At 41.6% G+C, this 23,135-nt stretch overlaps 1 long non-coding RNA gene across 1 annotated transcript in view; it reads right to left on the bottom strand.

The window, feature by feature from the left end:
* LOC108634356 overlaps positions 1-21,541 on the bottom strand; it is a 32,834-nt gene extending 11,293 nt beyond the window's left edge. The window contains exon 1 of the long non-coding RNA XR_001917580.1: positions 20,993-21,541. This is a non-coding gene — a long non-coding RNA (uncharacterized LOC108634356). The remainder of the gene's footprint in view (positions 1-20,992) is intronic.
* Positions 21,542-23,135: the final 1,594 nt, after the last annotated feature.

Raw genomic sequence — 23,135 nt, 5'->3', positions numbered from 1 at the left:
ATGTCACCTTCTCAGGAAGGCCTTTACTGACCATCCTACCTAAAAAAGTACCCTTTCTGAATTTACCAGTAACCAATTACCAAATATTTATTTATTTGCTTACTGTCTTTCTTCTCCATTAGAAAGAAGTAAGCTTCATGATGGGCAAGGCCTTCACCTGTCCTTTTTATATCTCTATCACGTAGAATAATGCCTAGCATATATTAATACCAATTACATATTTGTTGAATGAAAGAAACATGAAAGTAAAATGTCAACCAAGTGGTAACCAGTCTCTCTTTCCACCCAATGAGGGTGGTGTCAGAGAAGGCAGAGTGGAAAACCAGGACTTTTATCCAAGCTCGATGGCAAGGAGGCCCACCTAGTGGAGGTCACATGAAGAGTAGTAACAAGGTGCCACTGCCATTCTTGGGCAGGGTGGTACCCTGAGGTGGAATAGGGGGAGCCAGAATTTCCAGTCCTGCCCAGGAGTAATGAAGACCCCTCCTCCCCCAGGCTGTCAATGAGAACAGAGTGGGAAACCTAGTGGGAAACCTTTTTACTCCCATCCGGAGGTAATGGGGTGGAGCCTCCCTTCCTTGCCACCATGGTATCAGAGGAAGCCTGCTAAAACTGAAGATTTAAATAAGATGCAGGGTTTGGAGATAAGAAAGGCTTCCTAAATGATCAATGTACATAGAGGAAAATAGAGATCTCTTCAAGAAAATTAGAGATACCAAGGGAACATTTCATGCAAAGATGGGCACAATAAAGAACAGAAATGGTATGGACCTAACAGAAGCAGAAGATATTAAGAAGAGGTGGCAAGAATACACAGAACTATACAAAAAAGATCTTCATGACCCAGATAAACATGATGATGTGATCACTCACCTAGAGCCAGACATCCTGGAATGTGAAGTCAAGTGGGCCTTAGGAAGCATCACTGCAAAAAAAGCTAGTGGAGGTGATGGAATTCCAGCTGAGATATTTCAAATCCTCAAAGATGATGCTGTTAAAGTGCTGCACTCAATATGTCAGCAAATTTGGAAAACTCAGCAGTGGCCACAGGACTGGAAAAGGTCAGGTTTTATTCTAATCCCAAACAAAGGCAATGCCAAAGAATGTTCAGACTACCACACAATTGCACTCATCTTACATGCTAGCAAAGTAATGCTCAAAATTCTCCAAGTCAGGCTTCAGTAGTACATGAATCAAGAAAATTCCAGATGTTCAAGCTGGTTTTAGAAAAGGCAGAGGAGCCAGAGATCAAATTGCCAACATCTGTTGGATCATTGAAAAAGCAAGAGAGTCCCAGGAAAACATCTACTTCTGCTCCATTGATTATGCCAAAGACTTTGACTGTGTGGATCACAACAAACTGGAAAACTCTTCAAAAGATAGGAATACCAGACCATCTGACCTGCCTCCTAAGAAATCTGTATGCAGGTCAAGAAGCAACAGTTAGAGTCAGACATGGAACAATGGGCTGCTTCCTAATTGGGAAAGGAGTGTATCAAGGCTGTATATTGTCACCCTGTTTATTTAACTTATATGCAGAGTACATCATGCGAAATGCTGGCCTGGATGAAGCACAGGCTGGAATCAAGATTGCTGGGAGAAATATCAATAACCTCAGATATGACACCATCCTTATGGCACAAAGTGAAGAGGAACTAAAGAGCCTATTGATGAACTTGCAAGAGGGGATTGAAAAGGTGGCTTAAAACTCAGCATTCAAAAAACTAAGATCATGGCATCCAGTCTCAATACTTCATGGCAAATACATGGGGAAACAATGGAAACAGTGACAGACTTTATTTTTTTGGGCTCCAAAACCACTGCAGATGGTGACTGCAGCCACGAAATTAAGACTCTTGCTCCTTGGAAACAAAGCTATGACCAACCTAGACAGCATATTAAAAAGCAGAGACATTACATTGCCGACAAAGGTCTGTATAGTCAAAGCTATGGTATTTCCAGTAGTCAAGTATGGATGTGAGAGTTGGACTATAAAGAAAGCTGAGCACCAAAGAATTGGTGCTTTTGAACTGTGGTGTTGGAGAAGACTCTTGAGAGTCCCTTGGACTGCAAGGAGATCAAACCAGTTAATCCTAAAGGAAATCAGTCCTGAATATTCATTGGAAGGACTGATGCTGAAGCTGAAGCTCCAATATTTTGGCCACCTGATGTGAAGAACTGACTCATTAGAAAAGACCCTGATGCTGGGAAAGATTGAAGGCAGGAGGAGAAGGGGACAACAGAGGATGAGATGGTTGGATGGCATCACCAATTCAATGGACATGAGTTTGAGTAAGGTCTGGTAGTTGGTGATGGACAGGGAGGCCTGGTGTGCTGCAGGCCATGGTGTTGCAAATAGTTGGACACAACTGAGTGACTAAATTGAGGATTTATACAAATATCTAAAATGTTCAGGATATAATAGAAAATCACTCATACCAACAACAGAAAACTCTCAACTTGAATGAGAAAAAGGCAATCAAGAGAGACCAACATAGAATGACAGTGATGTTGGGAATATCCAATAAGCAGTTTAAAGCAGCCATCATAAAAATACCTCAACAGGCAATTATAAACATGTTTGAAACAAATTAAAAATAGTCTCAGCAAAGAAACAGAAGAAATATAGAAAAACTAAATGGAGATTTTAAAATTGAGAAGTACAAATAGTGAAATAAAAAACTCAACAGATGGACTCAATAGCCAAATGGACAGGGCAGAGGAAGAATCAGTAAACTGGAATATATAGAATAGAAATAACCTAATTTGAACAAAAGGGGAAAAAATAGTCAAAAATGAGCAGAACCTCAGTGACCAGATGGGACTATGATAAAAGATCTAATATTCATGTCACCAAAGTTCCATAGGAAGAGGAGAAATAAGGTAGGACTGAAAAAGTATTTGAAGAAATAATGGCTGAAGATTTCCCAAATTTGGCAAACGATAAAACCTTAGAAACAATGTAAATAGTGACAGAGTTCATTTTCCTGGGCTCCAAAGTCACTGTGGATGGTGACTGCAGCCTTGAAATGAACAGACGATTGTTCCTTGGAAGAAAAACTATGAAAAATCTAGACAGTAGATTAAAAAGCAGAGACATTACTTTACCAACAAAGGTACATATAGTCAAAGCTATGGTTTTTCCAGTAGTCATGTATTGATGTGAGAGTTGGACCATAAAGAAGACTGAGTGCTAAAGAATTGGTGCCTTCAAACTGTGGTACTAGAGGACTCTTGAGAGTCCCCTGGACAGCAAGGAGATCAAAACAAGTTAATCCTAAAGGAAATTAACCCTGAATATTCATTGGAAGGATTGATGCTGAAGCTCCAATACTTTGGCTACCTGGTGGGAAGAACTGACTCGTTGGAAAAGACCTTGATGCTGGGAAAGACTGAAGGCAGGAGCAGAAGGGGATGACAGAAGATGAGATGGTTGGATGGTATCAGCGACTCAATGGACATAAGTCTGAGCAAACTCTGGGAAATAATGAAGGACAGGGAAGCCTAGCGTGCTGCAGTCCATGGGGTCGAAAAGAGTTGGATATGACTGAGCAACTGGACAACCACAACAAAAACCTTACAGATTAAAGAAGCTGACTGAATTCCAAACTGCGTAAACTCAAAGATCTATACCAAGATCTGTCATAATCAAATCCCTGAAAACTACGGAAAAAGAAAAATCTGGACAGTAGGAAAACAAAAACAAACACTTTCATATAAGGGAGAGATAGTTCAAATGACAGTGGTTTTCCCATCAAAAACCTTGGAGGCCAGAAGGAGGTGGTACAGCATTTTTTGGGTGCTGAAAGAAAATAACTGTCAACCTTGAATTTTACATCCAGTGAAAATATCCTTCAGGAATGAAGAGGATATGAAAATATTCTCAGAAGAAAGAAAACTAAGAGAATTTGTTGTTACTAGACCCACCCTAAATGACTAGGTAAAGGAAGTTTTTGACAGGGAAAGGAAATGGTGATTGAAGATAGCTTGAACACCAGGAAGGAAGAAAGAACAATGGAAAGGATAAAAATATAGGTAAATATCAAATTTTTATCTCCTGTTGAATTTTTAAAATTATGTTTGATGATTAAAGGAAAAATTATGACATTCTCTGATGTAGTTCTGAATAAACAGAGGAAATATCTATTAGATTATATAATAACACAATAAGGTTACAAGTGGGGAAGAGGAAAGGGACTTAAAAGTAAGGTTTCTACACTTCACTCTAACTGGTACAATGTCAACACCAGTAGACTGTAACAAGTTACATTATGTATAATATATACCTAGCTGCTGCTGCTGCTGCTAAGTTGCTTCAGTCGTGTCTGACTCTGTGCGACCCCATAGACAGCAGCCCACCAGGCTCCCTCGTCCCTGGGATTCTCCAGGCAAGAACACTGGAGTGGGTTGCCATTTCCTTCTCCAATGCATGAAAGTGAAAAGTGAAAGTGAAGCTGCTCAGTCGTGCTGACTCTTAGCGACCCCTTGGCCTGCAGCCTACCAGGTTCCTCCATCCATGGGATTTACCAGGCAAGAATACTGGAGTGGGGTGCCATTGCCTTCTCCAATATATACCTAGAGCAACCACTTAAAAGCCTATACAAAGATAAACAATCAAAAACCAAAGAGGGACTTCCCTGGTGGTGCAGTGGATAAGAATCTGTCTGCCACTGCAGGGGACATGGATTCAATCCTTGCTCTGGGACGATCCCACATGCCATGGAGCAACCAAGCCCATGTGGCACAACTACTGATCCTGTGCTCTAGAGCCCGTTTGAGCTACAACTACTAAGGCTGTGTGCTACAACTACTGAAGCCTCTGCACCTAGAGCCTATGTTCCGCAACAAAAGAAGCCAACACAATAAGCCCATACACCACAACGAAGAGTAGCCCCCATTCACTTCAACTAGAGAGAGGCCATACATCACAGCAAAGAACTGACACAGCCAAAAATAAACAAATAAATATCACTACAGAGAAATCAAAATGGAATTTGAACAAAGGTATAAGTCACCAACAGTAATGGTAAAGAAAACAGAAAACAAAGAACAGAGGGACCAAAGAGAAAACTAAAAATAAAATGGCAGATTTAATTCTTACTATCAAAATTACATTGACGTAAATGATCTAAATACACCAATTCTAAGATAAAGATTGGCAGAGTGGCTCAATCCATCTATATGCTGTCTCTAAGAAACTCAGTTTAAATATAAGTAGGTTGAGAGTAAAAGGATAAAATAATATATGCCATGAAATATTAGTCAAAAGAAAGCCGGACTGGCTACATTGATATTAGGTAAAGTAGATTTCAGAGGGAAAAAAATTACCATGGACAGAGAAGGACATTACAGAACAGTTAAAGAGTCAATTTGCTGAGAAGATACAGCAATCCTAAATGTGCATGCACCAGATAACAGAGCTTTGGAGTACCTGAAGCAAAACTTGATACAGCTATAAGGAGAAATAGATGGATTAGAGTTTGAGAATTCAACATCCCTCTCTTAGCAATCGGAGAAGGCAATGGCACCCCACTCCAGTACTCTTGCCTGGAAAATCCCATGGACGGAGGAGCCTGGTGGGCTGCAGTCCATGGGGTCGCAAAGAGTTGGACATGACTGAGTGACTTCACTTTCACTTTCATGTATTGGAGAAGGAAATGGCAACCCACTCCAGTGTTCTTGCCTGGAGAATCCCAGGGACGAGGGAGCCTGGTGGGCTGCTGTCTATGGGGTCGCACAGAGTCAGACACGACTGAAGTGACGCAGCAGCAGCAGCAGCAGCAGCAGCAGCAGCAGCAGCAGCAGCAGCAGCAGCAGCAGCAGCAGCAGCTCTTAGCAATTGATAATAGAACAACAAGACAGAAAATGAGCAAAGATATAGAAGAACTCAATATTGCTACTAACCAACAGGATGTAAGTGACATTGAAAGTATAACCCACCAAACAATGGCAGAATACAAATTCTTTTCAGGGATTCACAGAACACATGCCAAGATAGACTATATACTGGGTCATAAAACAAACTTCAACAAATTGAAAATATCTGAAATTATACAGAACATGTTTTCTGACCACAATGGTACTAAAGTAGAAATTTAAAAAATAAAAACCTCCTGAAAAAAATCTTTAGGCCCACATGGTTTCATTGGAGATTTCTACTAAAAAAGGACATTAACACCAATTCTATACTATCTCTTGCAGAAAATACAAGAAAAGGTAACATTTCCAAACTCACTTTTATAGGACTAGTACTGATCTGATACTGAGAGCAAATGATGGCATTACAAAATATAAAACTACAGACTAATATCCCTCATGGATATTGATGTAAAGTCTTCAATAAAATATCAGCAAATAGAATTCTTAGTTTTTAATTCTTAGAATTAACAATTTTTACATATATTAGCTAATTCTAAAAACTACATATGGCAGTCCAAGATGGTGGAATAGAAGGACATATGCTCATCTTCTCCTGCAAGAACTCCAAAATTACAACTTGCTGCTGAACAGCCATCAACGGGAAAATGTTGGATCCCACCAAAAAAAGATACCCCACGTTCAAGGGCAAAGGAGAAGCCCCCACAAGACAGTAGGAGGGGTGAAATCACATTTAGAATCAAACCCCATACCCACCAAAGACACTCAAAGGGCTCAATCAAACCTTGTGCGCACCAGGACCCAAAGTTCCCACAGAGGCTGAGCCAGAACTGTGCTTGAGTGTCTCCTGCAGAGGTGTGGGTCACCAGTGGACTGCTGCAGGGGCAGGGGCTCTGGGTGGAGAAACAGACTCTTGGAGGGCACAAACAAAAGCTTGTGTGCACCAGGACCCAGGAAAAAGGAGCAGTAACCCCACAAGAGATGGAGCCAGACTTGCACAAGAGAGTCCAGAAGTCTCCCACAGAGGTGTGGGTCGGCAGTGGCCTGCTGCAGGGTCGGGGGCACTGAGTGCAGCAGTGCATGAATGGGACCTTTTGAAGGAGGTCCACATTATCTTCATTACTTCCACCACAGTTTGGCCTCAGGTCAAACAACAGGGAGGGAACACAGCCCAGCCCATCAACAGAAAATTGGATTAAACTCAGCAGTGGCCACAGGACTGGAAAAGGTCAGTTTTCATTCCAATCCCAAAGAAAGGCAATGCCAAAGAATGCTCAAACTACTGCACAATTGCACTCATCTCACATGCTAGTAAAGTAATGCTCAAAATTCTCCAAGCCAGACTTCAGCAATACGTGAACCGTGACTCCCTGATGTTCAAGCTGGTTTTAGAAATGGCAGAGGAACCAGAGATCAAATTGCCAACATCTGCTGGATCATGGAAAAAGCAAGAGAGTTCCAGAAAAACATCTATTTCTACTTTATTGACTATGCCAAAGCCTTTGACTGTGTGGATCACAATAAACTGTGGAAAATTCTGAAAGAGATGGGGATACCAGACCACCTCACCTGCCTCTTGAGAAATCTGTATGCAGGTCGGGAAGCAACAGTTAGAACTGGACATGGAACAACAGACTGGTTCCAAATAGGAAAAGGAGTACATCAAGGCTGTATATTGTCACCCTGCCTATTTAACTTATATGCAGAGTACATCATGAGAAATGCTGGACTGTAAGAAACACAAGCTGGAATCAAGACTGCTGGGAGAAATATCCATAACCTCAGATATGCAGATGACACCACCCTTATGGCAGAAAGTGAAGAGGAGCTAAAGAGCCCCTTGATGAAAGTGAAAGAGGAGAGTGAAAAGTTGGCTTAAAGCTCAACATTCAGAAAACAAAGATCATGGCATCTGGTCCCATCACTTCATGGGAAATAGATGGGGAAACAGTAGAAACAGTGTCAGACTTTATTTTTCTGGGCTCCAAAATCACTGCAGATGGTGACTGCAGCCATGAAATTAAAAGATGCTTACTCCTTGGAAGAAAAGTTATGACCAACCTAGATAGTATATTCAAAAGCAGAGACATAAGGTCCGTCTAGTCAAGGCTATGGTTTTTCCTGTGGTCATGTATGGATGTGGGAGTTGGACTGTGAAGAAGGCTGAGCGCCGAAGAATTGATGCTTTTGAACTGTGGTGTTGGAGAAGACTCTTGAGAGTTCCTTGGACTGCAAGGAGATCCAACCAGTCCATTCTGAAGGAGATCAGCCCTGGGATTTCTTTGGAAGGAATGATGCTAAAGCTGAAGCTCCAGTACTTTGGCCACCTCATGTGAAGAGTTGACTCATTGGAAAAAACTCTGATGCTGGGAGGGATTGGGGGCAGGAGGAGAAGGGTACGACTGAGGATGAGATGGCTGGATGGCATCACGGACTCGATGGACGTGAGTCTGAGTGAACTCCGGGAGATGGTGATGGACAGGGAGGCCTGGCGTTCTGCGGTTCATGGGGTCGCAAAGAGTCGGACACGACTGAGCAACTGAACTCTAAGCATGGTCCCACCCTTCAGAACAAGACCCAGTTTCCCCTTCAGTCAGTCTCTGCCATCAGAAAGCTTCCATAAGCCTCTTATCCTTCTCCGTGGGAGGGAAGACAAAATGAAAACCACAAACACAGAAAACTAACCAATCTGATCACATGGACCACAGCCTTGTCTAACACAATGAAACTATGAGCCATGCCATGTAGGGCCACCCAAGACGGACGGGTCATGGTGGAGAGGTCTGACAGAATGTGGTCCACTGGAGAAGGGAATGCAAACCACTTCAGTATTCTTGCTTTAAGAACTGCATGAAGAGTATGAAAAGGCAAAAAGATATGACACTGAAATATGAACTCCCCAGGTCAGTAGGTGCCGATTTACACTACTGGAGATAAGTGGAGAAATAACTCCATGAAGAATGAAGAGATACAGCCAAAGTGGACACAACACCCAGTTGTGGATCGGACTGGCGATGGAAGTAAAGTCCGATGCTGTAAAGAACAATATTGCATAGGAATCTGGAATGTTACGTCCATAAATCAAGGCAAATTGGCAGTGGTCAAACAGTTGGCAAATTGGCAGATGGCAAGAGTGAACATCGACATTTTAGGAATCAGCGAATTAAATGGACTGGAATGGGTGAATTTAACTCAGATGACCATTATATCTACTACTGCGGACAGGAATCCCTTAGGGAAATAGAGTAGCCCTCATAGTTAACAAAAGAGTCTGAAATGCAGTACTTGGGTGCAATCTCAAAAATGACCAAATGATCTCTGTTCGTTTCCAAGGCAAACAATTCAATATCACAGTAATCCAAGCCTATGCCCCAACCAGTAATGCTGACGAATCTTAAATTGAATGGTTCTATGAAGACCTACAAGACCTGCTAGAATTAACACCAAAGAAAGATATCCTTTTCATCATAGGGGACTGGAATGCAAAAGTAGGATGTCAAGAGATACCTGGAATAAGAGGCAAATTTGGCCTTGAAGTACAAAATGAAGCAGGTCAAAGGATAACAGAGTTTTGCCAGAGAACACCTTGGTCATAGCAAACACCCTCTTCCAACAACACAAGAGAAGATTCTATGCATGGACATCACCAGATGGTCAATACCAAAGTCTGATTATATTCTTTGCAGCCAAAGATGGAGAAGCTCTCTACAGTCAACAAAAACAAGACTTAGAGCTGACTGTGGCTCAGATCATGAACTCCTTATTATAAAATTCAGACTTAAATTGAAGAAAGTAGGGAAAACCACTAGACCATTCAGGTATGACATAAATCAAATCCTTTATTTTTATACAGTAGTAGTGACAAATAGATTCCAGGGATTAGATTTGATAAACAGAGTACCTGAAGAACTATGGACTGAAGTTCGTGACATTGTTCAGGAGGCAGTGATCAAGACCATCCTCAAGAAAATGAAAGGCAAAAAGCCAAAATGGTTGTCTGAGGAGGCCTTACAAATAGCTGAGAAAAGAAAAGATGCAAAAGGGAAAGAAGAAAACGAAAGATACCCATCTGAATGCAGAGTTCCAAAGAATAGCAAGAAGAGATAAGAAAGCCTTCTTCAGCGATCAATGCAAAGAAATAGAGGAAAACAACAGAATGGGAAAGACTAGAGATCTCTTCAAGAAAATTAGAGATACCAAGGGAACATTTCATGCAAAGATGGGCTCAATAAAGGACAAAAATGGTATGGACCTAACAGAAGCAGAAGATATTAAGAAGAGGTGGCAAGAATACACAGAAGAACTGTACAAAAAAGATCTTCACGACCTGGATAATCACGATGGTGTGATCCCTCACCTAGAGCCAGACATCCTGGAATGTGAAGTCAAGTGGGCCTTAGAAAGCATCACTATGAACAAAGCTAGTGGAGGTGATGGAATCCCAGTGGAGCTATTTCAAATCCTGAAAGATGATGTTGTGAAAGTGCTACACTCAATATGCCAGCACATTTGGAAAACTCAGCAGTGGCCACAGGACTGGAAAAGGTCAGTTTTCATTCCAATCCCAAAGAAAGGCAATGCCAAAGAATGTTTAAACTACTGCACAATTGCACTCATCTCACATGCTGGTAAAGTAATGCTCAAAATTCTCCAAGCCAGTCTTCAACAGTATGTGAACCATGAACTTCCAGATGTTCAAGCTGGATTTAGAAAAGGCAGAGGAACCAGAGATCAAAGTTCCAGCATCTGTTGTATCACTGAAATAGCACAATAGTTCCATAAAAAGATATACCTCTGCTTTATCAACTACGCCAAAGCCTTTGACTGTGTGGATCACAACAAACTGTGGAAAATTCTTCAAGAGGTGGGATTCATGTCGATGTATGGCAAAACCAATACAATATTGTAAAGTAATTAACCACCAATTAAAATAAATAAATTTATATTTAAAAAAAATAAAATACAGAGCTAAAAAAAAAAAAACAACTAAGATCATGGCATCCAGTCTCAATACTGCATGGCAAATAGATGGGGAAACAATGGAAAGAGTGAGAGACTTTATTTTTGGGGGCTCCAAAATCACTGCAGATGGTGACTGCAGCCATGAAATTTAAAGATGCTTGCTCCTTGGAAGAAAAGTTATGACTAACCTAGACAGCATATTAAAAAGCAGAGACATTCATTACTTTGTCAACAAAGGTTCGTCCAGTCAAAGCTATGGTTTTTCCAGTGCTCATGTATGGATGTGAGAGTTGAACTGTGAAGAAAGCTGAGGGCCGAAGAATTGATGCTTTTGAACTGTAGTGTTGGAGAAGACTCTTGAGAGTCCCTTCGATGGCAAGGAGATCCAACCAGTTCATCCTAAAGGAAATCAGTCTTGAATATTCATTGGAAGGACTGATGCTGAAGCTGAAACTCCAATACTTTGGCCATCTGATGTGAAGAATTGACTCATTGGAAAAGACCCTGATGCTTGGAAAGATTGAAGGCAGGAGGAGAAGGGGATGACAGAGGATGAAATGGTTGGATGGCATCACTGACTCTATGGACATGAATTTGAGTAAGCTCCAGGAGCTGGTGATGGACAGGGAAGCTTGGCATGCTGCAGTCTGTGGAGTCACAAAGAGTCAGACATGACTGAGAGACTGAACTGAACTGAAATATACATATATAATATATATTTTATATAATATACATATGTATTGTATATACATTATATAATACACCTATGTCATATATATATTCATATATCCTTATTAATATATATAAGATATAGGGGCTTCCCTGATGGTGGTGGTTTAGTCACTAAGTTGTGTTGACTTTTGCGATCCCATGGACCTGCCAGGCTCCTCTGTCCATGGGATTTTCCAGGCGAAAATACTGGGGTGGGTATTTTCTCCTCCTTCTCAGAGGATCTTCCCAACCCAGGAATCAAACCCAGGTCTCCTGCATTGCAGGCAGATTCTTTACCGACTGAGCTATGAGGGAAGCCCTTCCCTGGTGGTGGCTCCGTGGTAAAGAATCTGCCTGTAAAATGCAGGAGACGTGGGTTTGATCCCTGTGTCAGGAGGATCCCTTGGGGAAATAAATGGCAGCCCATTCCAGTATTCTTGTCTGGGAAATCCCATAGACAGGGAAACCTGGTGAGCTATGGTCCTTGGGTTTGCAAAAGAGTCAGACACGACTTAACTACTAAACAAAACAAAACAAAAAGTAATAAATATATAAAAAAATATATATTTATTTCTAGGAATTAAAGACTAAGAATTCTATTTGTTAGTATTTTATTGAAGGCTTTACATTTCGTGAAGGATATTAGTCTGTAGTTTTCTTTTTTGTGATACCATCATTTGTTTTCAGTATCAGGGCAATACTAGTCCTATATGGACTTCCCTAATGGCTCAGATGGTAAAGAATCTGCCTGCAGTGTGGGAGACCCAGGTTTGATCCCCAGGTCGGTAAGATCTCCTGGAGAAGGGAATGGCTATTCACTCCAGTAGTCTTGCCTGAGGAATTCTATGGACAGAGGAGACTGGCAGGCTACAGTCCATGGTGTCACAGAGTCGGACATGACTGAGTGACTAACACAATTAATCACAACGTATAATATGGGCTTCCCAGGTGGCACTATTGATAATGAACCCACCTGTCAATGCAGGAGCTGTAAAAGACGTGGGTTCAGTACCTGGCTAGGGAAGATCCCCTGGAGGAGGGCATGGTAACCCACTCCATTATTCTTGCCTGGAGAATCCCATGGACAGAGGAGCCTGGAGGGCTCCTATGGACTGTGACCTCACAGTCCATAGGGTTGCAGAGTTGGACATGACTGAAGCGACTTAGCACATACACAATATATAACATATCTAATCTAATCTAATCTATATATAATCAGATTTCATCTAATCTAATATATAATATACTATATACATTACACCATGAACAAGTAGGATTTATCCCAGGTATATAAAGCTAGTTCAATATTTGATAATCAATCAATGTAACCTACCATGTTAAAAGGCTAAAAAGAAAAATTACATATATGCCAGTATTAGTGTCAACTGATACAGCAAAAACATTAAATAAAATTCAACATCCATTCATGACATATATTCTCATGGAACCAGAAATATAGAGGGGTACTCTCTCAACTTTTAAGGGAAATCTACAAAACCTAGAGCTGACATCATACTTATTGGTAAAAGAGTGAATGTTTTCCCTCTAAATTCTGGAACAAGGTAAGGATATCTGTTCTCACCACTCTTATCCAACATAATACTCGAAGTCTTAACCAGTGTAATAAGGCAAGAAAAAGAAACAAAAGGCATATAGATAAGACAGACAGAAGAAAACTGTCTCTATCTGCAGATGGTGATCTATGTAAAAAATCCTAAGGAGTCTACAAGAAAACACCTAGAAATTATAAATGAGTTCAGAAGTGTCACAGGATATAAGCACAATATACAAAAAATATATTTCTATATACCAACAAACACATGGAAATCAAAATGAAAAACATAATAACTCAATAAAAGAAAAACTTTTATAAAACCTGTTAATGATATGTATGCTGAAAATTACAAAATGCTGATGAAGGAAATAAGAGAAGATCTTGATAGATTGAGAAATATACCATGTTCATGGATTGAAATTCTCTCCAAATTGATATACAGATTTAACACAACTCCTAACAAAATCTCAAGGTGTTCTTTTTTTTTAAGATATAGACAAAGTTATTGTAAAGCTTATATGGAAAGGCAAAGAAACTAGTATAGCTAAAACAACTTTGAAAAGGAAGAAAGAGGAATCACTCTACTTGATTTTAAGATTTATTACATAGCTACAGTAATCAAGACAGGAATAGACACATAGATCAATGGCACAGAAGAGAAAACCCCAAAAGAAAGACAGACAGTTGCCTTGGAGAATGAGACTTTTTGAAAGGGTGGTGGTCCTAGGGAGCTATCTGGATTTTCTGCCCTTCTATTAGATTGAAGAGGTTTTACATCATGATATGCTTTTCAAGACAAAAGGAAGCACCCTAGAATTACTAGAGGTACCTAAGAAAGGAATCAGTACTTCAGACATGTAAAATAGTCCATCTCCAGTCCCTTATTTGCAGCTACAGTGACCAGATTTTATAAACTAAAAATTGGGACATAAGGTATGATAAAAGATTATTGTCTTTTTCTTAAAAAGCTCCAACATGTATTTCTTTTTTCTGACTATAAAAGTAAGTCATGTTCATATAGGAATTTTGAAAAATAACAGAAAGAGAATAAAGAACAAGTAAAAAATTACCCATAATTTCAATTCTACCATCAAAGATAACTACTGTTATAATTTTTGTTACGTTTCCCTCTAGTGTTTTGCTATGCATAGCTATACATTCACTCACACACACATTATGTATATTTACAAAGTTGAGACTATATGGTATTAAATCATTTCACACCCTGTTTTTTCACTTAAGATTGTTACCATGAGCGAATTATTCTCGTCATCAAATAAGCTTTAAAAATTTCTTTTTAATTGGCTGCAACAAATTATTCCATGTAGTTATACTAACATTGTATCATATCTCAAATTCAATGTATTAAAAAAGAACACATCAAGTATATGTTTCTGTAAAACTATCCCCTACTCCCGATGGCTCCCCATCCCAGTTGGTATCAAGGCTGGAAACCTCAGAGTCATCTTTACTTCTTCCTTTCTCCTTGATCCCCTATAAATGATATATCTCCAAATGATATACCTCCAAATGCTATTGACACTCTCTTCCTAACAGCTCTCAGTCATTCAGGAGGAATAGGATAGGGAGTATCCTACTACCAGTGTTCTGGTCCAGGTCTTTGAAGGCTCACCCTTGAAATACCACCATGGTCCATCCAAATATCACTGGATCATGTCATGTCTTAGTTTCAGAACCTAGAATGGCTCCAACTTTACAGTATTGATATGTACAATTTAGTATGAAATTCAAGGAAACCTGCCATCTCTCCCTGGCCCCCACCTATCCAAGTTTCCCCTGCTTATGAGCACTTTCCTCTTCTATCTATTCGAAACATCCCAATCTTATGAAAGTACTCTCCCTAAAGTTTTACTTCTCTTCTTCTATCTTGCATCAGCCCTTATTATGTCCTGACCTGTCTAAGGGGGTTAGTTTTGGCTCCTCATCTCAACTTCTCAGCTGTTTTTCAGAGGCAGGATTAATGTCTTAAACTTCTCTTGTATGTCTCATGACACTAAGCACATGGGAAGTTCCAAAAAATATTCATTGACTGATTTATCTGGGCTTTAATGTGGAGACACAGTGATACTTCTTAAGATCAACCTGGTTCAGAACCTCACTTTGGGAGACATTGCAAGGTGGGAAGGGGTGATTGGAAAGAGCAGACGTGGGATGATGACTAGACTTGACCGAGCAATAGTGCCAAGGAGAGGAGAGGCACCAGGCCTAGCTTCAAATCCTGATGTCATCACTTACTTGTTATGAGACCGTGGGCATATTATATTACCTCTGCAGGCACCAGTTTCCTACCTTATAAGGTAATAGTGAGAAAAAAATGAGATCGCATATGTAAAGAATATAGCATGGTGATGCACAGTAGGCTTTCAATGATAGGAGTTCCCACCTCCTGGATTTAGGTAGGTATTCCAAGTCTTCAAAAGTAACCTGTCAAGGGTTTTTATGGTTTGTTAAAAGCTGCTGTTGAAATTACTGGAACTTTGGGGAATAGCCTTCATTTTCATTTTAGAATTTCTAAATACCCAGTATGACATATTGACAACTTTTTCTGTGTAACAATGACAACAACAACAGTAACCAAGTTTTCCAATTCTTACACCATTTAGTGAAGCAAGCAAGGTTCCTAGAAGAGACCATAGTGAGCTGGAGAGGGATAAAGAAAAAGGACAGAGGATGGCAAGGGGAGATAAGGGATGGACAGCACGGAGATCCTCACCTGAAGTCATGCAAATTGGCTCATAGTAGGCTCCAGAATCCTGCTCCAAAGTCCTTTCAAGAAGCCCTGAAGTAAATGGTCAATCTGTCTTGGGTCTGGCCCTGCCTTTCAATTTATCCTCATGGCTTCTCAGGGAGCAAGAGAAGGTGTGGAAATAAGCTGAGTTTTCATGCTGTGGAGTCCCACCAGGCAGGAGCACTGCTTCAAGCTGGGGACTCCAGCAGGTCTTGGCCATGCCCAGACCTGATGCCCCAATTGCTAGTCCCTAGAAGAATGTCAATCCCAGACATCAGGCTGCCAGAGGAGGTGCTGCTTACACTGAGCACAGTGGTTCCCCCGAGAATATTACCTGTAGATGTGCAAAGGGTCTTGGCTTGGGGCTGTGGAACTGTAAATAGACTGGGACTGGTGATCACAGCACAATTCAGACAGTAGGAGTCAGGTGGACTGGCTTCTTCAACCTGTCCTTCTCTTTTACTTCTCTACTCGGCACAAAATAGAGCTGGAAGGTTCAGTTACAGTATAGTAAGGGGGGGGGCATGGCTAAAAGGCCTACATCAGGGACAAGAATTTCAAATGCTGCTTATAGATGATTTCCTCCCATTTCCAGAGAGAAATCAGATTTCAGGTGCTTTGGATCAACCACACAGAAGGAGTCAGGTATGTAGTACAAGGTGGAAGGGGTTTACCAGGGGTGACTGGAAAAAGTAGATGATGAGTAGGCTTGATAGGGCAACACTGCAAAGAGAGGACGGACTCTGGAAGTGACAAACCTGACTCCCAAGCCTCAATTCAGACAGCCCTGGGTTCAAATGTTTGCTCCACTACCTATCAACACAGTGTGTGGCACAGGGGAGGTGCTTAGTAATTACTTGCTGAATGAATAAAGGTGACCTTGGCCCAGTAATTTATACTCTCTGAGCCTCAGTTTCCTCATCTGTAAGATAAATAGTAGCTATTATTCTTATTATTTCTCCTGTGGTGTCTCTCCCAACACCCACATGAGTTTGCTGGTCCATCTCCCCAACCCTGCACCATAGAGGCTGCCATACTAAGTCTCCTTCATTAAGGGTCAGAAAGGGCAGATGTCCATAAGACCTGCTCTTCCCTCTTATGGCCTCCTATCTTTTTCTCTCCTCCTCCTTACTTCCTGGTCCCATTTGTTTCCTTTTCTATCTCTGGCAAACGTAGGGTAGAGTCCGGGAACTCAGAGCAAGTGTAGAAACCTCCAGTTACAACTCCAATACATTCTCACATATGCACAACTCAATCTTTCCTGCCCTTCCCCCACCAGGTCCGGCCTGGACTGCAACATGAAGCTTTTGGCCCCCTAGGGACTTTTACTTGATTCAAATGTCATCAGGACCAGGGATTAGAAAACCTCTACCCCTGTTTCCCCATGCAGAGCTAGGCAGGCTCAAGGAGCTAGCTGCCTCTGGGGATTGATCACATCAGCAGTGTTTCAACTCTGGAAGGTTCTCTGTGAGCTAACTCCTCTGGAGTACGTCAACCAGAGAGGAAAGGCAAACAAGTTTGAGCACATGAAGATGGTTCAAGGGTGATTTTACAGTAGTGGTCATGATCTAGGTTGAATGATCCACGTTCTAACCTATACTTCCTTGTGAACAATCACACAAATCTTCAAGATTCATTGACATGAGAAGAACGATTTGTGGGAACAACACAATAGTTTTTCTCTGTATAAACCTAACAGCTTGAATAGACTCTCCATGGTTTTATTTTTGTCTTTTTTTCCTCTCTCAGAAAGTCTAATAGGGAGTAAAGACAGGATAAAGTGAGGTCCAAATTTGCCAGTCATCCTGTAGCATATGGAATTTATCACTATAAGATAAACCTCCTCAGGTTTGCTCTCCAATATAGGTTAAAAAAATCCCATTTTTTTGTGCTTCTAAGGGATGTGGTGAGAAAGAGAGAAAACCCAAGCTCAAAGGCTAAATAAATTCAACCAGATATGCTGGTGAAACTCCTTCCCATAGAGTGGAATGTAGTCCATCCACTCCCTCATTGCCATCCACTTCCCCAAATAATCTTTGGCTCTGCCCCACCACCTTTGTTTTGAATGGGGGGAGGTGTGGAGGGGGAGAGGGAGAGACACTGGAAGAAGTGGCCAGCCTCACTGAGGTTTTATATCGAAGAACAGATGATAGTCTTTTACGCAGGTTCAGGAAAATCTTTCAGAATGCAGAAAATTCAGCAGCCTTTCCACACTGACCATTGTCATGGCAACGCACTATCTGATGGCAGCATGTCACCAGGCTGGAGGGGCATGGTCTCAGTATAGCAGGTTAGCCTGGCCATTTTTAACATTTGGGCTTCTTTCTAGCCTCTTCTTGTAGGTTTAACTGCATTTCTTTTCGGTTCTGGATTTATGTGCTCTGCTTATTTGCATGGCTAGAACACAAGACTTTGTCAATATGAAAGGGATGGCTAAATGGAAAAATCTGAAGATTCCTAGTAATCTATAGCCATTCTATTTGCTGTCTGCCCTCCCTGGCTCCTCCCCACCCACTCTTAGCCACTTCGTTTCTTTTCTTCTCCTCATCAGTTCTTTCCTATACACAGTATTACCTCCCCCACAACCCCCCCAACTATGACTCATCAACCAACCCCTGCATTCTCATCTTCTTTTTATTGTTTTTGTATTTTCACATAATTAATGTACAGTATCCTAGAATCTTAGGATTGGAAGGAACCTTAACGATAGCCTAGTACAATCACCCTCCTCCAAACGTAGGACTCCATCTACAATATGACAGCCAATCTTGTCTCTTGTCTCTGTAGGTCTCCAGTAATAGAGACATCATTCCTTTCTGGGCAGTCTGTTTCACTTTGGATAGCTGTAATCATTATAAAATTCTTTATCTCAAATGAAAATCTGCTTAATCTGCCTTGTAATAATATCTACCCATGGGTCCTAGCTCTGTGCCCTGTGACCACATAGACTCTGTCTATACCCTCTGCTCTGTGACAGCCTTTCAGAGATATGGGACAACATCCCCCTGAGTCTTTTTTTCTCCAAAATCCCAGATCTTCCTCCAACCAGACCTCTTGGAGCCTGGGCTCCAATCCTCTCCCCATCCTGACCTCCTGAAACATATGTTCCTATTTGTCTCAAGATCTTTTAAAGTAAGGTCAATACTGCATTAACATCTCTGGAGGCTACCTTGCCATGGTGACTCACACTGACTAAAATCCCTAACTCTTGCAGACAAAATCCTGTGAAGCCATGTCTTCCTATCTTGCTTGTGTCCAGTTGCTTTTGAAGACCCAATTCCTGGTCTATACATTAATTTCATGGTATTGCAATCAGAATATTGCTTTAACCTGTTAGGATATTTAAAAAAATCTTGACTTCATGTAACTTGCATATCCTCTAAAATTTTCTGTTATTATTATTTTTTAACCAATCCTCAAACCAATCTTTCATCTCATTTTTTAAATGAGTATTTTTTAAAAAACATGTATACTTCTTTTGGGTTTCTTATCTTTCCTAATTCTCTTCCCTTTGAATTACCTTCCTTATGTCTTCTCTTGCTTTTCATTTCCATTTCCTCAATAGCACAAGGTCAGCACTCTCTGGAGATATGGGCACGTGTGCAGGAAAGCATGAGGGCATAAAGATATCTGCACATGTGTAGGTGTGAGCAAGTGGCTGCAGAGCCTTGTTTAGTTTCTGTTTCTATTGTTTGTCTCTGCTCTACCAGGATTTAGAGTCTGGATGAGGGGAAAATGTCAAGGTGAAGGGAAAAGGGGGTATGAGAATTTGGTCCAGGATCTGAGAGGGACAGGAGGAGACAGGGTGGGAGCATGTGTTAATCAAGTCTGCAGTGTAGTAAGAAAGGCCAGGAAAAGAAGTATTTTAAAGGCCTTAAAGGTTCAAGGAGGGAGGAGGATTTGGTTAGGAAGTGAAGACTTTTGGTAGCCACTGAGACCAGAGGAAGGTGCCTTGAAACAACAGGATCAGGGAAAGGCTGAGGCTGTGTGATACCTGAGAGCTGATAAGCACTGCTGTGAGCACATGAGTTTATGACTCATGAGCTTAGAAATCTTTCTCTCGTCAAAGGAGCCTCGGATGTGGCGTCAGTGGCTATGGACTAGGCTGTTGTCACAGACTGGGGCTGTACTAGATGACATGGCCTTAATATCACTTTCGGCAGAGATTCCCCAGGACAATGTGTTCCCTCACACTAACGCTGACACAGAACGGGCTTCTCTTTTGTGCTGGATTCTATTCCAATGAGGGAATCAAAGTTAGGAGAACTGGTGCTATCTTGGCTGTTAGTTGAATGAACAGGAATTTCACTCTCCATTATGGGCAATGTGATACCTTTGGCCTTCTAACTCTGCAAATAATTAGGACCCCCAAAATATGCACACATACACACAAATTCAATTAAATAGGAATGTGGGTACCAAAACAACTTAAAAAAATTATAGATGAAGTGAGTTTAGTTGTGAAACAGCAGTTGGGGTTGGGAGGGGGGTTTCTAATAACAGTGTCTCCAAACAGCTAGCAGACAGTGTGATCAAGTTGGGCAATAACCTGATGACTGCCATTTTCCCTCTGTCCAGAGGCCAGAATAATTGGAGGCCAACCTTAGGGAAAGGAAGAATAGGGAAGCAGCCACATCTCCAGTGCTCTAAGTGAGACTGGGGAACCCACTCCCAGGGCTTCAAAATCTTTGACTACTCACTATGGGCTTACAGTCACTCAAAGCTCTATTGGACCAATGAACCACATTGGAACAGAATGCCTGCGAGCCTTCCTGCCCCCACGTCCATCCCCAAATCTGAATTGACTTGACCTTCTCTTATCTTTGAGAGGGTTTTACTGTTGCCCTTTTCAAAGAGAGTTCCAGGGCACACTTTAGAACTGGCTTTCCACTGGAGGTGCTTAAAGCTGAAACTTTTGTTTCCCTGAAGGTGACATTAGTTGGCCAAATGACAATCCCAACCAGAGTGACCAGTTCAGAATTCCAACTACAAGCTCTTAGGCCAAGAAGAGGTTTCCCTTTCGAGTCAGTGTAAAGTCTAGCCACCAAATGACAAATGGTATTTGGGGAAGCCCCCACTGATGGGTCACCACAAGCTGGGTGGAATGAGGAGAGCTGGATTTGAAGGGTGGTGCTCACCTTTGATGTAGTTGAGGATTTGCTGGACTCGGTGGGGCTCATTGCGGTCTGGCCGGCAGCTTGGCGTGATTTCCAGCACGTAATCAGGACCATATGCTGTGAAAAACTGTAAGGAAAAGGGAAAGGCCAAAAAACAAACTAAACCACAGAAAACCTCCAAACCAAACCACAGACAATCAGAACAACAACAACCCACTGCTACCGACAAGGCAAGGAAGGCCCAGATGGGCAGGGCAGGAGGGTGCAGCAGGAAACTGGTCCCCTTGTTCAAACCTCCTGTGACAGTCCACTGCAAAATTCTTTCTTTGGCTTGGTGTTCAAGATCCTCTCTGCTCACATCTCAACTTTTCTCTCCAGCCTCAGCTCACTCACTCCCTCTCCCCTAGCCACACTGGCCGGCTCTGGGTTCTCCCAAATGAGACCATGCTTGGTCCCTCACCCTCTTGAGGATCTTTGCCATTGTTTTTTCCTGGGGCCTGCAAAGTCCCTCCCCCAACCCCTGCTGCCTGTGAAAAACCTCTCCAACCTTCCAGGCACAGCTCAAATGTCACCTCCTTCACAAAGCTGTCCCTCATTCTACACAAGCCCCAAAGCATTCTGTTGATACATCTCTTATGGCCCTTGTTCAACAAATAGACAGTGCTTGCCTGCATATCACATACAGGTCACTGTGCTGGCTGCTGTAGGGGCTGTGAAGATGGACGAGGCCTCCTCTGGGGTCCTCTAGGTGCTCTTCAGTGTGTAGAGAGTTTTCAACAGTGACCTGATCTCCCTATACTGGATTATCAGCTCCTTAAAGGCAGGCAACACCTGTCTTAGTCACCTCCTTGGTCCTCACAGACCAAGGCCTGTTAGTTTTGGTTGCCTTGAATTCCCTGCAACAGGAATGTCAAATGAGCCTAGTTTTTCTATTTTTTCGGTAGTAGAGTTTGTTTTTAAATTCAGAGAATCAAAATAAAGGTTTTTGGTTTCTATTTCTAGCTCACTAGATGATTCCTTGTGACCTTTGGTAAGTCACAATATCTGATTCAGCTTCTCTATTAGGGGCTGCTTGGGGGAAAAACACCCTATGACAAAAGGAATCGTTCAATTGGGAGAAATTTTTGAATGGGAAATATGCAAAGCTACTATTTCTGTTTAGTTTTTAACAGAAATAGTATTTGTACACACTTTCTGGAGAGAGAGCATATGGTCCTTAACATTATGTGCTTTCAATAGTGATATTGTTAGGCAGTAAGTAAGCCAGGGAAATTCAAATTCCCTGGAAAAAATGGTACAGAGGGCATGAAAACAAGGGATCTTAGCATGGGTCATGAATTTGATGTCATTCAAAGAGCCTTTTAAAAATAATCCAAGGTGATTGCCATTGCCATCAAATTATCCTTGTTAAGAGTCTGGATATATATCTGGCACCATGGGAGAGGCTGTGGAATAATCTCTAGGGATTCTAACAGCATCTTTGTGGAATCTATGGGAGTAATTTGATGGGAAGATGACTTTTGCACATCTATGACAGAAGACTCCTCATATCTAATTAAAAGAAAAGTGACCAAGACTGTGCCAATGATTATAATGCTTTTTCTTTTATTTATTTATTTTTTATCTCTTAAAAAGGAGAGGAGTCTAGTTCCTTCCTGCTGAAGTTAGTACTTGCTGATGTCTGAAGTCCCAAGTTCTGGAGATAGAAGATGCCTTGTGTAGAGATCGTCTTTACAGAAACTAACTCCCCCATTCTGATCAAAGAAACCTGAGAGGTTTGTATTTTTAGCCAAGGAGGGCCCCTGAGTCCAAACCTGAGAACCTCATGGGCTTGGCTCTTAAAGAGAAGGCTTCAAACAGGTGTAGCCCTCTCTCCTTAAGTGGCCTCTCCTACTCCAGAGGCTGTCAAGTAGTACACTCATTTCATGGGCAAGGACAGATGGGTTTAGAGCGAGGAATAGAAGAAAGGCAGCTCCACTGAACAAGTCACTCTGAGACACCCAAACTCCTGGCATCAAATGCTATCAGAATCAGAGGCAAGGGGCCTCGCTGAGGTCTAGGAGGAGGGAATGTTCTGCATCCATCTACAAAGATAACACTGCTGATCCTCTGTCAGCAAGGCGTGTCGTGAGCTATCTGTTTTGCGCTGAGTGTCTGGAACAAC

This window comes from Capra hircus (assembly GCF_001704415.2).
Source record: "Capra hircus breed San Clemente chromosome X unlocalized genomic scaffold, ASM170441v1, whole genome shotgun sequence".
Lineage (NCBI taxonomy): Eukaryota > Metazoa > Chordata > Mammalia > Artiodactyla > Bovidae > Capra > Capra hircus.
This window is presented reverse-complemented; position numbering and strand designations above follow the sequence as displayed.